The sequence below is a fragment of the Emydura macquarii genome, unplaced genomic scaffold (genome assembly GCF_026122565.2).
Source record: "Emydura macquarii macquarii isolate MOO-44397 ecotype Brisbane River unplaced genomic scaffold, CSIRO-AGI_Emac_v2 contig_2924, whole genome shotgun sequence".
Classification (NCBI taxonomy): Eukaryota; Metazoa; Chordata; order Testudines; family Chelidae; genus Emydura; species Emydura macquarii.
In genome coordinates, this window is record NW_027133061.1 from 2,878,565 (window position 1) to 2,896,742 (window position 18,178).

Below are 18,178 nucleotides of genomic sequence, written 5' to 3' on the forward strand. Positions count from 1 at the left end.
AGTATCCTTACTCCATAATCCTCTTTATATATTGTTTGTTTCAAGTGTCTATAAAGCAGACCTTTTCTGGATGCAGCTGAAACTATTCAAGAGTAGATCCAGAGGCTAGAATAGTTCCCTTTGCAGTCCAGGGAGATATCATCAGCTGATCCAATGATGTCAGAACATCAAATAGCACTACAAGATCCAGAGCAAGCAGCCAATGCTTCATTTTATTTGCACATATTTCATCTTTACAATAGAACCCAGTGAATGGTAATCAGAAAATGTGAGAGGAAGAAATAAAGAAGATATGAAGAGTGAGTCAACAATTAATGCAATTTATACTACTTATGAGAAAACAGCTGTTACATCTATTTACATCTTTGTGTTTCAACATAAATACATAAACTGCACTAAAAATAGATGACTGATTCACTGTAGGGGAAGTAATTTACAAGTGTGGCAGTGTTCTTTTTTCCCCCGCTCCTTGTGTAATGTTCTAATTCAAAGCAAAGCTGTTCACATCTGAAATCAAGGGAAAAAATAAACAAGTTGTCATGGTAACTTTCCATCTATTTTTAATTTACAGTGTACAGTGATAAGGGACAGATCTTCAGTATAAATTGTCCATTGAAGTCAATGGAACTTGGATTTTATTGTGAATAGTTTGCATAACTGTATCCAGAAACTAATAATTCTAGGAGCAAACATCAAACCAGATTTAGTGGAACTGAGCACAGGTCAAAGAATGCAAAGGACAATAAAATTGCTCTGATAAAAAGAAGTCAACATTTTATGTAAGAAACCATTTGCTAGGATCTAATGAAAATTGGTTTTTTGTTTTTTTTTGGAGGATGAGATTTACATATAGTCACTGTGTGTTTGGAAGAGCCTTGAATCATGACTGTAGTGAAATCTCAGAGGCAAATCCTCGCCTAGTGTAAATGGTCCATTGGACTCAATGGAGCTAGGACACATGTTTTTGTCCCAAAAATCAATGTGAATTAGGTTCACAAATCACTTAGGCGGTTTTGAAAATTGTATCTTAAATCACTTGTCTATACCTTGCTAAGCTGTGACATTGCCTGTTGTGATCTCTTCTCTGTTCTTCTGGATGCTTACTTGTCCTTCCTCAGTCCATCCAAAACTCTGCCACCAAATCATCTCTTTCACCTGTCATTTTGATCTTCTCATCCTCTAATTCATATCCATCAACCAGCTCTCCTTTGCACTACATATCAATTTCAAGGTCCTCTCCCTTGCTTTCACCTGCAACCCATGCGCTCCTTTGCATTCCCCTAGTTGTTTCCATTCTATCATTGATGTCAGCTTGATTTCCCCTTCATTTCCTTCTCCCGTTCCCAGCTTTTGTAGCTTCTTTTGCCAATCCACCACGCCAACCTCATTCGTGTCACTTCGAAGAACTCACTTCTGCCATGTCACTTATGAAAGAATAGCCAACTACCCCCAGAACTGAAATTAATAGATACACCACGGTGTTTGCATGTCTTACTGAGTTACTGCAGAGTCTACTTATTGTACTCATTTCCGTTTTTCCTTTCACCTTTTTTGTCTAACTTTGGCTCTCTCTCAGTGTTCTGTCTGGTTTTTACATTGCAAGCTTTGTGGAGTGGGGATAGGGTCCTTTCCTTTTGCTTTGAAATTCCTAGCACATCTTTGGGTGCTCAGAATGAGTAGTAGTAATTTCCACTTGGAGTTATAGCACGCAGCTTTCTGCTGCCTTGGAAACTAGCAAATGGTTGCTGGATCAAGAAATCAGCAGTGATGGCCTATGAATACCCAAGTAACAATACAGAACCTCAGTACCTTCTACAGAAGAATTATGAATCGTTGTAGCAAAAAACATAGAAGATAGAGAAGGACAACGAAGAAGGGAAGATGGCCTTGGAGTGATGATCCTGCAGACTCTGTCACATTCTGTAAAGTTCACAAAATCAGTCATTCTGAATACCGTTGCGTCAAAGCTAGAGTTAATGTTCGTCGCCCTTTGTAGTGTCTGGGGAAAGAGTTTCAGCTGCTTTGGAGACTCATTAACAGATGGCTATACACTCTCTTTAAGAGTGGCAAGGCTGTTGAGTCTATTAGCGGAATTGAGAGGGAATATCAACAGATTGGTAGAAACTTGGAGAGGTGACATATCCTTTTCTTATCTTCCTCCTCTAGAGCCCTTCAGTAATCATGCACTTGGTACTTTATGCAGTGTAGTTGTAGCTGTGTTGGTTCTAGGATATTAGAGAGACATAGTGGGTGAGGTAACATCTTTTATTGGCCAACTTCTGTCAGATGATCCAATAAAAGATACTTACCTCACCCACCTGGTCTCTCCAATGCACTTGGTTTGACCAACAACACTCTAGCCATCAGTCTGTCATGCTGGCGTGCCTCAGAACTAATCCATGATATGACAAGATAAAACTGAATCGGTTCTGAGTTTTGAGTGAGTTTGATAGTCTTCGATTATACAGCGGAACTAGAAATGGTTGCAGTAAATATTTTTCTTGACATTAGCATCTTCTGCATTAACTGCAAAAATAACCAGGTCTACAGCATGTTCATTATGGGTTTCAGTTTAAGTATTCGATTAATATTTTTTTGGCCAGAATTTATTTGATTTTACATTTTTGAATCAAGAATTTGGTCAATGTTTTTGTAAACAAACCCTCTGTAATGGGGACCCTCACCCCTGAAGCACCTCCTGGTGGCACAGTGCAGTGCTTCAGTTATGTCTGTGCCTCAGTTTCCCCTCTTGGCCTTTCAGTAAGTCCAATGAGGCTTATGTATATTGAACAGTGCCCTTTCAGGGTTGGATTTATTTAACCCAAAGGTGGAACATTTACACAAATAGGGCTCCAACCCAGCATCCTAGCTGGAGGGGAAAGAGGCTGAATGAACCTTTGTCCATCTACCCCACTTATGTTCAGGTCCCTTACTAGTGAGGCCTCTTGACCCAAACCTCTCTTCTGGAGTCAGGCCTCTTGTCATCCAGTGAGGAAGGGTCTCTCCTCTTGGGCCAAGGTCCCCATTGAGGACAAACCACGACAGCCCTTCCTCGGAGCAGCATATAATTCCTTTGATCTGGGGCTCCTGCTCCTGTCTGGTGAAGTCTGTCTATTGGGACCAGGTTTTACTGGGCCTTGGTATTCATAGTTCCCTTCAGCCTCTCCCACCTAGGAGCGTTCTGCCTTGGTTTCCTTTCCCTGTAAGCTCCCTCACTAGCTCTCCCAGAGAAGCCCTCATCCTAGAAGCTTTCCTCTTTCTTCCTTCTGGGGACAGTTCCTCTTCTCAGGCCCTCTGTTCTCTAGGGAGACCCCACTGGAAATAGCTTCTTAGCCAGCTCCCCTGAGGAGCTCTTTCCCCAGGCACTTCCTTCCTGTGTTCTCTCCTGCCTGGGCCCACATAACCCTTCATAAGGCCCAGACGTTCCTTAATTAGCTACTGGCCAGCAATTTAGGCAGATGAATTGGGGTTGGTTCATTCTCATTAGCAGAGCCTGTCACAGGTAAGCTGAGGGCCTGACTGCCCTCAGGGACCAGCTGCCTGTGACACTCCAATCTATAGACCGTAGTTAAAGTTAAATATATAATATTAGGGTGATCTTCAAAATGGGACTCAAAGGGGACTTAAGTGATACATAGCATTTATGCTGGCCCTCTGCACACAGCTGAATATCTCTCTCCTTGAATCATTTTTTGATGATTTTCTTAGTATATTTTTAAAATAAATTTGACCATTTAAAAAAAAAACTCTCCACCCCACTGCAACAACCTTTACTGCAAATAATAATTGCATTTTTGTGTTTTGAGGAATAGGAAAGAAACGATTTAACTTACCTTTCCAAATAGAATTTCAATGTCAGCATAATTATACAGGTCTGTGTAATTATCTAAATGACAAAACGGTTTTGGTGAGTCTATTTGGATCTTGTACAAATATATCTAGAGTTATTGAAGGTGCCTCTCACATACCCAGAGTATCTATGTTCTATTTAAAGTCACGCATCAGAACAAATGAACATTTCTCCCAGCCTACTTTGTGCTCTATGCATGTCAAGCATTTTGAACTTTGGAAAACACAAGAAGCCCCGAACCAAATTAGCTTTGTAATGTTGGACTTAAGAATAAGAGCACATACAGGAAGATAGAAGAGTATAAGGACAGTCTTTGTTTCAGATCCTGTAACATTTTCTAATAACACCCTAGACTAAGAAAGTTGATCAGAAAATTCAAAACTGGTGTTTGTTTGTTTTTTTGGACACATGTAGATATTGGTATTTAGCTGTTTATCAGCTATGCAGGAACAATTTAAATATAAAGCTTAAATATTTTATTTTCCAAATCAAAAGAAAACGTTCATGTTTAACTTGATATCTGCATCAATATTTATATTCATAATTGTATAGGGTGATACTTCACACCTAGGTAAATGCCAACAGACCTTCCTGGAAGCGTGATAGACGTGTATTGAATGGGGTTGGATGGTGACTGAGTTTCCTATCAGTTGCTGATTGCTCTCTGTGCAGTCTGTCCTCATAACTGGATTTCCCTTGTTGGGAACGTCAACAGCAACTGTAACTGTTATACAGCAGAGTGTTTTTATCCTGGGATATTTTGAAACTTGCACACAACCACAGCATTCCTGGGGTTGGAGTGTATGTTAGGATGGGGATATAGAGAAAACAAAATAAAATAATTAAGTTGTTCAAGGGTATATGTTTTAACAGCCAGACTTCAATGTTATCCTGCTGAGCTAAGAGGCTCCATCTGCACCTTTTGCACATGTGATACACATTTGTGCATTCGGAAGGTACATTTATGTGTAAGCAGGCTCTGAATGAGCTCTCCCCTGACATCTAGTGATGAACTGGGGAAAAGATCTCAGGAGCAGAGACACACCTACTTTGCCTAGAGGATCAGCAGGGAGACCTGCATTGCCAACCTGATCAGTTTTGTCTGTTTTGAGTTAAAATTCGCTTCTCAGCTTTTTGGCTAAGAGTGATAAAAATGATCTAAAATGTTATATCTGTTCTTATCAGTTTAATCTTATAAAAAAATTTGGAACTCCCCCCTCCCCCCCCAATCAGCTTAGTCTGATCTGTTACATCTTCCGCCTCCGTATGAGGATCTCATATATACACTGCGTTTCTCAAAGCTACACGTGATCTGGCCAAAACATTATCTAAAAATTTTGAATTCAAGGATAATGAAATGTTGTATCCCTGTTGTATGAGTGATGGGAAGCAGGTCTGTGCTTACCATGTCCTAATGGGGGGTGTGTGGGGGGGTCACCCTATATTTAACCTTATTCAGTAAGCAGGGAGTTGTGATGCCAAATAAGACTTAGGGGCCGTGGGGGTGGGTGTTCTTACCTGGAGGTATGGACCTCTTTAAAAGATCCTAGAAGCCTTTTGATTCCCTCTCCTTCCCCCCATGTTAAGAGCCCACTAGATTCATTTGAGAGTCCTGTTTTTTTCTCGGTGATCACTGAGCTGAATTCATTGGTACTTGATCTAAGGGGGCTGAACCTTAGAACTAGTCTGGAGCGTTGTGAAAAGAGAGTGCAGAAGAGGCAAGCAGCAGAAAGGTTCCTCACTACCCAGTGAAATCACTGAGAACGGGGCTAAGTGGTGGAAACTCAGAACATCATCACAACGAGAGGCGGCGGTGCTGACAGCAGTGATAGTGGCAGAAAACAGCAGAGCAACAAGCTGTGACAGCGACAGAGACAAACAGTGACTGAGACTGCAAAGATGCTGATGAGAAAGGGGCTGCAACCTGACGCACCCTACATAGATTTGTGCCAGGGTCTCCCTCTCGCCGCAGACAGGACAGGGGTCGGCCAGAGTTCGTGAACCACGCCAGGTACATGCCTGTGCTTATGGATCCTTCAACTAATATCAGTTGACTTCAATAGACAATTTATACCAGCTGAAGATCTGTCCCTTATCACTGTACATTAAAAATAGATGGAAAGTTACCAGAAGCCTTCAACGAATATCCCTAGTGGGCCATGAGCGGAGTGGAGTACACTCTGGCCCACCTGGGTGCCTTGCCCTCCTCAGATGACAGCAGGTCCTGCCACTCGGCACCAGGGCAGGTTACGAGGGTGAGGAAGTGGGCGGTATGAAGCATGTACAGAGGTTGTCTGGGCGCGGTTTGGAGGCAGACCGGCTGGTTGTCGTGCTGCCGGCTCCCATGGCATGTCAGGGCATCCGGAGAGCCTTCCACGGGAGAGGGTGTGGAGGGAGAAATGGGATGACACAATGGTGCAATGGTAAAAAAAAAAAAGAAGTGAATAAACTAACCTGAACTAAACTCCATATTCCCCGGATGAGAAGTGGGTAAACTCTATTTACCCTTGATTGCGCTATGGTTTAGGGAGGACTACACAGAGAGGGAAGAGAACCTAGGGAGGAAGGAGACCCAGGAGAGAGCGGCAAGGGGAGTTCCCTCTCTTTGGTGAAGGCAGGCTGCGAAGAACCACATAGAGTAGGTTAGGCTTCTTTGGGAGACCTAGAGATAGGGCCTGTAAGAACTTGAAGTAGGGAGGTCTTTAGGAGAAGCTGCCAGAGTCCCTGGAGAAGAGAGGGGTGGTAAAGCAGTGGGCAAACCTACGAGGAAGAAAACCAACTAGGAAATCTCCAGGAAAAAGCCCTGGGAGGTAGTGCTCTGCCAAAGAAGCAAAGCAGAAATTCTGCAGTCCTTGGAAGTAGGGGTAGAGAGCAGGGAACTTTAGCATAGACTAGAAGGGGCAGAAGGACATTTTGTCTGGATGTTGGTGTGGAGTCTTTTGTTGGGCTTTTGTTCAGTCCCAGAAGGGGACAGAACTGGAAAGAGGTGACCTGGCTGGAGGGCTGGTCCATAGAAGATGTAGCCAGAAACAGGCCATCGCAGGCCCAAGAGATGATCAGTAGCGGTAGCTAGAGGCGAAGACCCCTGTAACACTGTGACCTGGCGCAAGGGGTTCAATGGTAGTGCGTGGAGCTGTTTAGACTCCCTTGCAGTCATGCTGTAAACTCTGTGTCTCTTCTTTGGACAGCACATAAGTTGTGAATAATACATGTCAAAAGAAATTTGAAAACACCGAAAAACATTTTGTTTTTCTAAAGGAGATGCAAGAAAAAGCTTAAATTCAGGTTAGACTATCTTTACATATTTTATACAACTTGATCAAAATGCAGTACAGTATGTTTTCTCACCATAGAAAAAAAATGTACTGTTCCAATAGGAAAAATAGTCATACGATTTCTGTTCTTCTCCTGCAGCATTTCCTGGTGGGGTGGAGGGAAAACAATACATTAGTGCAAAAAGCAATACAAGCCTGTCTTTGTACATCCTGAGAATTGAGATTCTCATAGGGCCAGACTCTGAATGCCTCACTCCCACTGGTGAACAGCTACACACATGAATAGTGACGTTGATTTAGTGGGATTTGTGCTAGTAATGGCTCCCTAGCGGGAGTAAGGGTCACAGAGTAGCACAAAATTGGCTTTGAGAGCCTTGGATGAAAGGCATCATATTACAAATTGACCTAGACTTGTGTGTGAGAACTCATATTTTCCTCTAAAGGTATGTATTTGGAGCTATTGATCCATGCTGGGCAATGCTAAAGTTTTTTGTACTCTTCTATGGGCCGGAATGTTTAACACGGATATCAATTTCTCAATGATACATCTATGAATTTTAATATATTCTCCCATTTCCTTAATATAGAGACACCATAAACAGGATTTTGAATGATATTTATTACTGCTTTCTCTTAAAAAGATAGAGCCCTCCTCACTTCCTTTATCTTAAGCTTCTTAAAATGAGGTTAAACTTCTGATTGGAATGAGCTTTCTAACTCTCTAGCCTTACTAAAATTGTACAGTGTTAAAGACTCAAGAAAGGGGAAATGGCTAAATATCAGTCAATTCACTTTTTCAAAAGTCTGAGTTTAAACTCCTTTTTTAGGCTGTAATATTGCAAGGCAGTTGCATTTTTGGGAAAGGCCCATTTGTGTAAACAGTTACTGCCACGCATAGGCATGCTGCCATGTATAGATCCCAGCTTGGACTTTTATTTATCGATATTAGAGTGTCTTTGGTCTGTATTTTTTCTCTTCATCCCCAATGGTTGTTCATTGTTCTGTAAAAGAGTGGGCTACTTACCTACTGGATAAGTTGATTTCTGCATGTTTTGTAAAGAACTTTGGTATGAGAGTTATTGGTGTTTGGCCTACCTTTTGTATCTATCATGATGTTCTTGCTATTTCATTTCATTGGGCTTTCGGTCTAGTGTTCCCTTACTCATTAGGCAAATGGATGTGCTATTAAATTAGGAAATAGAAGAACATCATCTTCAGTTTTATGCCCAGGTTGACTTCACTTTTATTACACTATTTAGGATTAAGATTATTAATAGTCTACATATTTATTCCATAGTTTAGATTGGGGTGAACTGGCACTCCATATTTTGACACACTCAAACTTTAGAGGGGTTTGAAATCCAGGCCTGAATTTTACAGTCAGAGTCTATGAAGCGGGCTGAACTAGAAGCCCAAATCTAAATAAACCCAATCTGTAAAGCTGCTAGAAAATTGAATCCAAACTCAGATCTAGATTTCTCTGTGAGCCAAATTGGAGCCCAGTTTTTCCAAAGCATCCCAGAACTTGGGGGGAAGCTTGGAATCTAGACCTAATCCTGCTTCTGAATTGTGTAACTTGTACCCCTCTCCAATTCAAATGTAAATAAAACCCTAAATAATTGTTTCCTTTGAAAATATGCTGTCCTCTTTGCTTTTATAGTCTGAACTTTAATTTGTGTCCCTAAATTATAAATTCTTCTATGTCTTAATCTTGCTATAGCAGCCTCTCTTCAAAAGCATTGTTCCAGTCCAATCAGTTCTTTTAATAACATTATATTGGAACTGTGGATATCACTTAGTATTGTTTGTGTCATAATAAATTAAGTGTATTTGCTGGTTGTTAATTAGCTATTGAAGGGTAAGGAAAAGAGAACAAAAACTGGTAATTTCCTTCTAGAAATCCCCAGCAAGCTGACGTCAGTGTTTATAACAGCTTGTTTAACATATTCTCAAGCAGAGTCAAAAGTAAATACATTTAAAAACAGGAAGTTGAAAGTATGAAGTTAAAATGATGATAAAGCTATCTTGTCCTTTTTCTTTCTTTCTTTTTTTTGTTTTTTTGCATAAAATATAATTAAAAACATGCTGAAAAGCTACTGACTTGTATAGGTGAAGCAAAGTTAGTTTTAATATTTTGTGTTGTAGAAAAAAAAACCCAACCCTGAAAATGATGAGGTGTTTCTACAGCATACGTCCAGAAGGATCATAAAGTGTCTCATGGAGTTTACCAACAGATTTTTACACAAACTTATTAATAGTTGTGCCCAGCCCATCATTGGAAAGCAAACATCTCTGGGGTGAATGTGGCAGCTGTTTTAACAGGAACTCCATTAAACAGATTAGGAAGACAAGAATGTTTTTCCTATTAGAAACTGCTTGAGGTATTTAGATAGACAGAATGTAATTATCTCAGGTGAAGTCTGGTCACTACCCTAGGGTTAACAACACCCCCACTCTTACAGAAAGGTTTCAGAGGATCTTTAGTGAATCAAGTTTACGGGACATTGGCTTCACATCTGATTTGAAAGGTGGCAGCCCCTGCAGCACAGTGTCTTCTTTTGCCAGCATAGGGCTTTGGTGCTGTGCTGATCTAGAGGATAAAGTGACACCTATGGACTTTCTGAAACTGCTTCTGACAGGAAATCTAGCTTGAAGGGCTCCCATCAAGAATTGCACCAGCCTCACCTTGCTTAAAATGAGCAGTCTAAGGGATCCTACCATATGGCAGTTTGGCTGCAGTAGATTTTTCTACTTAATACGTTTCCTATCAGATTTGAAAGGTTTTGTTTCATTTCACATTCAGGTAATAGAGCAAAGTAGTGGCTTCCAGAGAGCATCTATTCTGCTTCATCCTTCAGAATCAAAGCATTAGCCGGAAGCTCTTCCCCTCCACGTGTGTATCAGAACACCCTTCTGAAGACCATGCATGTGTCTTTTGGGACACCTAATGAGAACACTTGCATCACTGCCTCTGCATCTCCTCTGCTGGAATCCTCGCCCACAATCATCTCCTGTCTCCTAGAATAATAATCAAATCTCTCCTGTCCAGACATAAGCATGTGTCAAATGCAGCTGCCTGCTGTTCTGTAAAGTATTTTAAGATACAGTTTTACGTGGAAAGTATTGTATCAAATAAAACTGTACCCTGTAAGCACACATCTGTTGCACTTTACTCTGATTATTGGTGATCACTGTCTTTCACTGATTTATTCACCTTGTCCTCTCCTCTTGATCGTTATGCTAATCACATGGCCAAATTAAAATAAGAGTCCAAACACATGATTACTAACTGCAGAAAAAGCAATATTCTTTTACAAGTACCTGATCGGTATGATTTCTGGATCAGTACAATTAACAGCATCACTGAATTAACTGCAATCCACAGAAAAGTTAAAGTAAAAATATTTACCCAATAAAGTCTGGAGAACCAAGGTTGCTGTTAGTAAAAAGCCCATTCTGTCACAGTTGGTACAGCCCACTGAGTGCTTCTTAGTCTTGTCCTATTCTGTAGTTTTCTGAGGAACCAACACAGTTGCTTGGGGTGTAACAGGAAACGACTTTGCTCTAAGGGTTGGAACAAGTGACCTCATGTTTTGAGAAAAGGCAGGACAATTTTGCCCAATTTTTTTCCCCCAGGAGATTACCTGTATATGCCATACGCTGTACTGTAAACTGAGCTGCAGCTCATCCTGTTAAAATGTGTTAAATCTACAAGTGGAAACAGAGGGAAAATCCACTGCATAGTTCCAGGAATGGCACTGCTTGAAGCTTTTGATTTGCAGGAAGGGTTCCTTTTGAACACAGATTTGATTACTGACCTTTTACAATGTGTCTCTTGGCAAACAAAGTTAGCATTGTTGTTTGGTATTCTAGCATCAGGTAGCTAGCAAAAGAGTAAAAGGTTGCATCAATTCAATTGTAACTGTAGAACATTTCAGGAAATATGGTCCTGTTTCTTGCAAGTCTCTGTCTAAATGAGGTGTTGCAATTAACAGTCAGATAACCAAGAAAATTCTGCAGCCTGGGACTCAGAACGCCTGGGTTCAGTTCTTGGTTCTCCTATTGACTCTTTTTTATCTCAGCTAATTCATTTCACCTCCCTGTGCCTCAGTTTCTCCATCAGTAAAATGGGAACAACAACACTCCCACAGGTATTATGAAGCTTATTTAATTTTTGTAAAGTGTGTGTGGATATCCCCAGATGTGAGGCACTTTCAAAGCAGTATTATATCTTTATAGAATGCTTGGTGTGTCATTGGAGTGTTTGGAGTAGTGTAGTTTGTATGGATAAGTGCCTCTCCTTTTCTTTATGAAAAGAACAACAATTTTAAACAAGAAGAAAGATGGGAAAAGTCTTCCTTAGGAGTCGTTTTACTTGCAGAATGTTTGAGAGAAGGCAGCCACAAAGGGAAGAAACTGGAGAAAATATCCCTTACACAACTCAGATCACTACTTCTTCATGAAGCCCTGTGAAGCATTGTGAAATAATAAGACAAAGTCAGTGCTGCTGAGGAACTTAGTACATCAGATTCTCCAAAGTCCACGTTTCTTATTCTTCACTAGTGACCTTGACTTTTCCCATCAAATATATTTTTAAGCACATCCCACAAGAAACACGTACAAATGCAGCCCCTGCCACAAAGAGCATAAATGTAATGCATCATAACAAGTCAGGGACACAAACAGACTAAAAAGTAGGGTGGAAGGGAAGAGAAAGGATGAGTAGATTGAGGATGAGTTTGTGAGATTGCCAAGATGAGTCAGCCATGTCTGTCTTCAGGGCTGCATTACAACTTCTCTTTTTGTTTCTCATGTTCCCTGTTCTCTCATTTCTCATAGATGAGAAATGGAAGTGTTTTGTTAGAAGGGGTCTGAACAAGGTGAGAGAGATATGAGAAACAACTGTGCAAAGGTTGTTCCATGCATAAGAGGCAGCAAGGAAGAAAGTACATAAGAGAGGACAAAATGGGTATCAAGAGTGGTTGAGTGAGGGGGCATGTGTGTGGGTGTAGAAGGAGGAATGCAAAAAGATACGTTAGCAAGGGGCTGCACAGTGTTTTTCTCCTCCTTTTGCTGTTGCTACACGTTAAGGACTGGGGTTAGAAAAATGAGATTTTTAAACTACGAATTGACATATGGATAGAGCCTTGCATCCAAATGGATCCCAAAGCATTATACAAACTTCAGCTCATGTACACATTTCATGCAAGGTTAACTTCATCCACCATTAGAGTAGAACACGACAGCAGTTTAACAGTATGCCGCAACATGGAACTACTGTTAAGGAGGAGAGGAAATGAAAACTTGCTGATCCACAAATAAATAAATAAATATCAGAAACAAAAACCCTACTTCAAGCAGAGTTTTGATCCTGTAAAGGGAGGAGTGCCAGAAATGCTGTGAAGTCCATTAGGAAATTTGCCAACACTATTGATTTTTATGTGGCAGCTGTGATGGGTGGCACTTTAAAAACCTAATATAGATATAGCTACATGGAATGGAATACTGCTATATCCAGTTGAACTGTAAGAGGAAGGGGTGATCTAGGCAGGCAGAACTCAAATGTTTCCTTACTGGAATTAGGCCAGAATAAGGAGGTTAACATGTCATGTTTTGCAAAGAATCCTATGGTGTTTTTAAGGACCACAAGACTCAGGACCTTAATTTTACATGTCTAAAAGAGAGTACCTGCGGGAGCCACAGTGCTTCCTTACACTGCACTGGGGCAGCATTACTGAAAATCACAGGTGCCACTTCTTGCATCAACCTGGGTTTTCCTTGGAGGTCCGCCATTCGCGTACCCTGCTTTGCTTGTGTCCTCTGAGAGAATTACAGCATGTGGCTGCCGATTTAAAGTGCTGCTTCTGATTTAACTGTAAAAGACTTCTGACATTCAAACCCACTTCTGTTTTCTTGCGTTTAGTTTCTTGGTTTTTTTTAGGGCTTGCCTACACTATGGGCGCTCCAGTAGCACAGTGTCACCTCACCGTAGCTATGCCGCTGTAGAGCTGTAGTGCAGAAACTTTTTACAGCAACAGAAGAGGGTTTTCCATTGCTGCAGATAATCCATTTTCCCAAGCAGTGTCTGTCAGCCTATCTGCATCTACACCAGGGTTTAGGTTGGCATAGCTATGGCTCTCAGGAGAGTAAACACCCCTGAGTGACATAGTTATGATATCTAAATTTTACATGTAGACCAGGCTTTAGTTCTAGTCTTTATTCCTGTTGAAAATCAGAATGCACAAAGTACTGGAAAACATACTATAGGGAACAAGCAGGGTGATAGACTAAAGGACCTAGGTCTTCATCTTGGAAACCCGTGATTCCTTTTCAGAAACTACTTTCAATTTTCTCCATGGATGGTTCTCACTGTAGATTTCATTGTGTGAGTGTTTCTTGACCTACGTGCCAGAGAGATGAACAGTAAAGAGACCCTCTGTCAGGAACTGACTGTGCTGAGCTTCATTGTATAATGAGGAAGTTGCATGTTTTGTCTCGGTATTTAGCCGGAGCAGAAGACACCTGTTGCATGGATGGTGGGGAAATAGTCTTTTCCAGCAATAGAAGCAAGCCAAAAAATTCACTCAGTCCCTGAGTGGAGTTTATACCGTTTCAGTCCCAATCAGACAAATTCACTTGACCTGATGCTAAGTTACACTAAAGCCCGGTCTACGCTAAAATGTTAGGTTGACCGAACTACGTTGCTCAGAGGTGTGAAAAATATACACCCTATACCAATGTAGTTAAGATGAGCTGACCCCCCCCCCCCCCCCCCCCAGTGTAGACAGTGCTTGGTAGAGGGAAGAGTTCTGTCAACCTAGCTACTGTCTCTTGTGGAGATGGATGAACTACAGCAATGGGAGAACCCCTCTCATCACGGTAGCGAATGTCTAGACTGAAGTGCTACAGTGGCGCCGCTTTGGCATTTTTAATGAAGACATAGGCTAAGATTCTTTATGTCACTTTGGCCTTAAAGTGGGTGGAGACAGCACCCTGGCAGTCCCATCTCCACCAGTGGCTTCCCTGAGCTGTTGTAATGGTTCTGCACCGATACTGCCTCCAGACCCGGCATAGGTGGCAGATCAGGGGTATGTCCAGAGCCTGCTGCATTATAGATATTCTCTACTTCCCAGGGTCCATAGGAGGCCATGGGAACCAACTATAAGTTAGAGTAGTCTCAGTGCTGCTCTAATTCATACAAGGAGTTGGACAGTGGCCTGCACAGTCCCAGAGTACTGTGGGGCCATTTTTGCCTCCTCACCATCCCTACTCCAAGTGCAGAAACAGAGTAACTGAAAATCAGGTCCACTCTTTGCATTTGTAATTTTCAATAAAATCCTTGTATTACTTAAGGTTTGTTGTTTTTTCTTCACTCTGTCTTTGGTAACTTTGTTTCACAGTTCAGGCTGTAGAAGATGGTTCAGAACAGCAGGCGGAATTAATCTCTTACATGAATGGACTAACCAAAATGTTTTCATTCTCCAACTTCCAGACATCCCTGGTCTGTCTTCATGTGTGCCAGTGGTCCAGTACTTAGAACATGCATCAGGAATGCTAGCTTATATCCTCATCCCTTTTGCCTTGACTGACTGTAGTGGTGGTAGGTTTAATTTTAGGCTGAGGATATGAGGAGATGGATGTGTAGATGATGATGTTGAGAACCCTTTGCTTTAGGAAGCTGAATGTCATATCCCAGCTATAACAGAGGGAAGCAAAGCTTAAAGGGAAATTAAAGATTGGATGGATGAGTAAATGAGACTGAGTTAACAATGAATCAAGCCCAAGTGGATTACATTACAACATTCCTGAGGAAATAGCTGAGGAAGGACATTGTTGGATGATTTAAATAATAATAGGGGACAAGAGGTGGTCTCTGTTAACTTCCACAGTACACGTTATCTGTAGGAAGGAAGCCTGAAGTATTTCCCCCATCTAAATAGTCTGTCTCTGTTTCTGAAACAAGACTTCCGCTTCTCGTTAGGACATGGTAACACATAACAGTTTTGAGAGAATCAAGCTAACAGTGAGGCAGATCACTGAGATGCAGTTTGCTGGTCTTTCCAGAGGAGTCTTTAAAAACCAAGATCCTGTATGCTTCCCATCGTCATGAGAGAAACTGTGGTACTTTCCATAAGAGTAGAGGTTTACCACCGTGCCTGATTAAAGTTTCACTTTCCCTCACTCTTTTGTAACAAGTACTTGCTTGGACACTGTGTCCTCCATCTGAGATGAGGCTGTATCAGTGGTGCTATCTGTGCAAATTTGGAAGAAATGATTAGATCCTTTGGATGAAAAGTGCTATTTTTTTTTACTAATTATAAAAATAACTTTCCAGTTCAGGAATGTTGTTTTCTTTCATTTCCCCTATACATGTATGGCTGCCATTGTCATTTGCAAACTAGGACTGCAACATGCTGTTTACCTTGGCCACAATTTCAAGAGATTTGTTTGGCTTTTCCAGATTTTTCTGCATTTTCCATCAACTCAACCTGTGAGTTGCTGCGGGCAGCTTCCGATCCCGATTCCTTTTCGGAGACTCCTAGCGAATGGATACTGCAACTTCCCTACTGCGCACATAACTCATCTTCTCCTTCACATGGGACCGACGAGGTGACCAGACTAGTGTCATTTCGAGACCCGTTGGAAACAGTTGGAGGATAGATTGCTCTGTGGTCATAGAAGGAATGTGCTTCTCTTCCCCACGACTGACTTTTTCTTCTGTGTGTTCTTCTGTGTCTTCTTCTGCTCTTCTTCTGAGTCTCCTTCTGTCCATTCTCACTCAGGAGTCAGCTAACCATAAAGATATGATACAGCCAAAATGAGAGGAAGTTCATGGCCGAATCAACAAGATAGGAATGTCACATCCATGTCCAGGATGGCATTTAAACATTGCACCCTCAGACCACTTCTGTTACCGCCTCCACCACCGCCCCCACCAGAGCAGCCAACTGGCTAGCTATCCATTTCATTTTCCACTGCCGCTACCATCGGCTGAGGCCCTGGGATCCATTATCACACCACTGGGCCTTCATTATGCTGATCCCAAATGTTGCCCTGATCAGACCGAGTCAGGGAGATGGAATCAGATGATATCACCCCAGGACAATCACCCACTCCATCTGCTTTGACTAATTCCTGAACACCTGAGATGTGAACTTGAAATCCCTGCTATTATTCCCTCCTTAGTGTGCCACTTGCCATCCCATGTTTGCCTCATGTCTAATCAGAGTCTGGCTAGCCACCCAAAACAAATCCAGCTTTTCCAACATCGCTGTGAGCCTATGACCAGAAAGGCAAGCTATATGTGATGGGATATCCACCCCACACAAAGCAGACACCTGGGGAAGAGCCAGGGGTTGAAAGGCTGATTGACAATGGAGCCCAGCTGAGCAGGAACAGGTGCTGCTTGTATAGAGCTGGGACATTGACAGCAGAAAGTGTCCGAACTCACTTCCGTAGTGGGACGAGGAGTGCGAGATGGCATTTAAAGAAAGGAACAAAGCCTATTAAAAAAGTGAAAAATACAATGAATAGTGATGATTTAATGACGTACGAAAGAAGTAAGGCAATAGCATAAAGAATTAAATCAAAGAGAGTTGGGGGAAGTACGGTGGGTAAATAAACAATATACCAAGACATCAGACGTATACAGGCAAATTAGAAGAATGAATGGAATTCAGACCGAGAGTAGCCACATCCCAGGTCTTTTTATTGGGAATGACAACACAATTAGAAGTTTTGATAATGAGAAAGCAGAAGTTTTAGCAGACACTTTCTGAGGTGTGAGTAAGGGTGAACCACAGTGAAGTTTTCTTCTAGATTAAAAGACAATTAGTTGAAGAGAGTCACGAGCTATTACGTAGTTGGGGTAAACATGAAGATAACTATTCTCATTGAATGACTTTGTATGTGAAAAATTGAGAAAGCTGTAAATATCAGCAAGAATACATCCCCGGGAGTATTACTAAAAAGGTGCTGTTACATTACCTGAAAGACACAGGGCAGAGTGAGAGGATATAAACCACTAAGTATTGAGGAATTATAGTTGACGGTGAGTATAGACTATTCAGTCAAGTCTGCTTCACCATAAAAAAGAGAAAAAGAAAGAGGCTAAAATAGAAGTAGTCTGCAGTGACTCCCTGGGAGGAGGGTGGTGTGTTTGGAGCTACAGTATTAGGTAATGTGCAGTCACTGCCTGGGAGGAGGGCATTTGGGCGGGTACACTCAGAGAGCTGGAGAGGCTAGAAGATAAGAGCAGAGAAGTAGGAAGAAGTCCAGGGGAAACCAACAGGGTCTGGGTGCAAGGAGACATAGGGAACCTAGGCTGAACCCAGAGAAGTGGGTGGCTGGGCCCTGGTTCCCCTACCAGCCATTGGGAAAGTGGCACAGTTTGAGCGCTGGACCTGCCTGAGACAGATCATCCAGTGAGACTTTTGTTATGTTGAATTCCTTTTAATTGCTTGTATTCAGAGAGAGAAATCAGCACAGGATCACAGAGAGATGCAACACAGGGAGCATCTTTATGGAACTAACATTAAAACAAACCAGGACTGGCTGAGCTATCCCCTAATAGTCTAACTCTATTGCTATGGCAACAAGCTAAGCTCTGTTGCTACGGCAACCTAGGCAATTAGGCAAGACACAAAATACACAACTTTGATACCCTGGAAGGGGAGGACTATAGTGACCTGACTGGAGGGCTGAATCATAAAGAAGGAATACCCCAAGTTCCAGAGAGAGAGAGAGAGGAGCCATGCTGTGAGGAAAAGGGCGTCAGACCTGGAATGACGTAATCCCCGCGGCAGCCAGGAGGAGGTGCCCTAGCGATGCCCTATAAACAATCCTTTTAGCCCAATTCTGGTTCAACCTTGGCAGCTTTCAGGATGTGATTTTTGCAGCAGCTAGTTTGCAAGTAAGAAAGACCCAGACAGAAGTTGGATTTTCTTTGTTCTTTATTTTCCATGTGTGTGGGTCTTCCTTTGTTTTAAAGGGAAAAGAATTGACCTTCGACTAAATCAGCAGTGGGTCAAGCCTGTCTAAATGGACTTTTTCT

The 18,178-nt window shown here is 41.9% G+C and overlaps 1 long non-coding RNA gene across 2 annotated transcripts; it reads right to left on the minus strand.

The window, feature by feature from the left end:
* Positions 1-193: 193 nt before the first annotated feature.
* On the minus strand, positions 194-10,880 carry LOC137167504 (uncharacterized). Of its 2 annotated transcripts, XR_010924124.1 has the most exons (6): positions 10,770-10,880; positions 10,535-10,660; positions 7,199-7,270; positions 3,834-3,886; positions 1,810-1,920; positions 194-507 (listed from the first exon to the last, which is right to left on the minus strand). It is a non-coding gene; the product is annotated as an uncharacterized lncRNA (long non-coding RNA). The 2 variants fall into 2 exon arrangements; XR_010924123.1 differs by lacking the exon at positions 10,770-10,880 and having other exon boundaries at positions 10,535-10,764.
* Between the last annotated feature and the right edge of the window lie 7,298 nt (positions 10,881-18,178).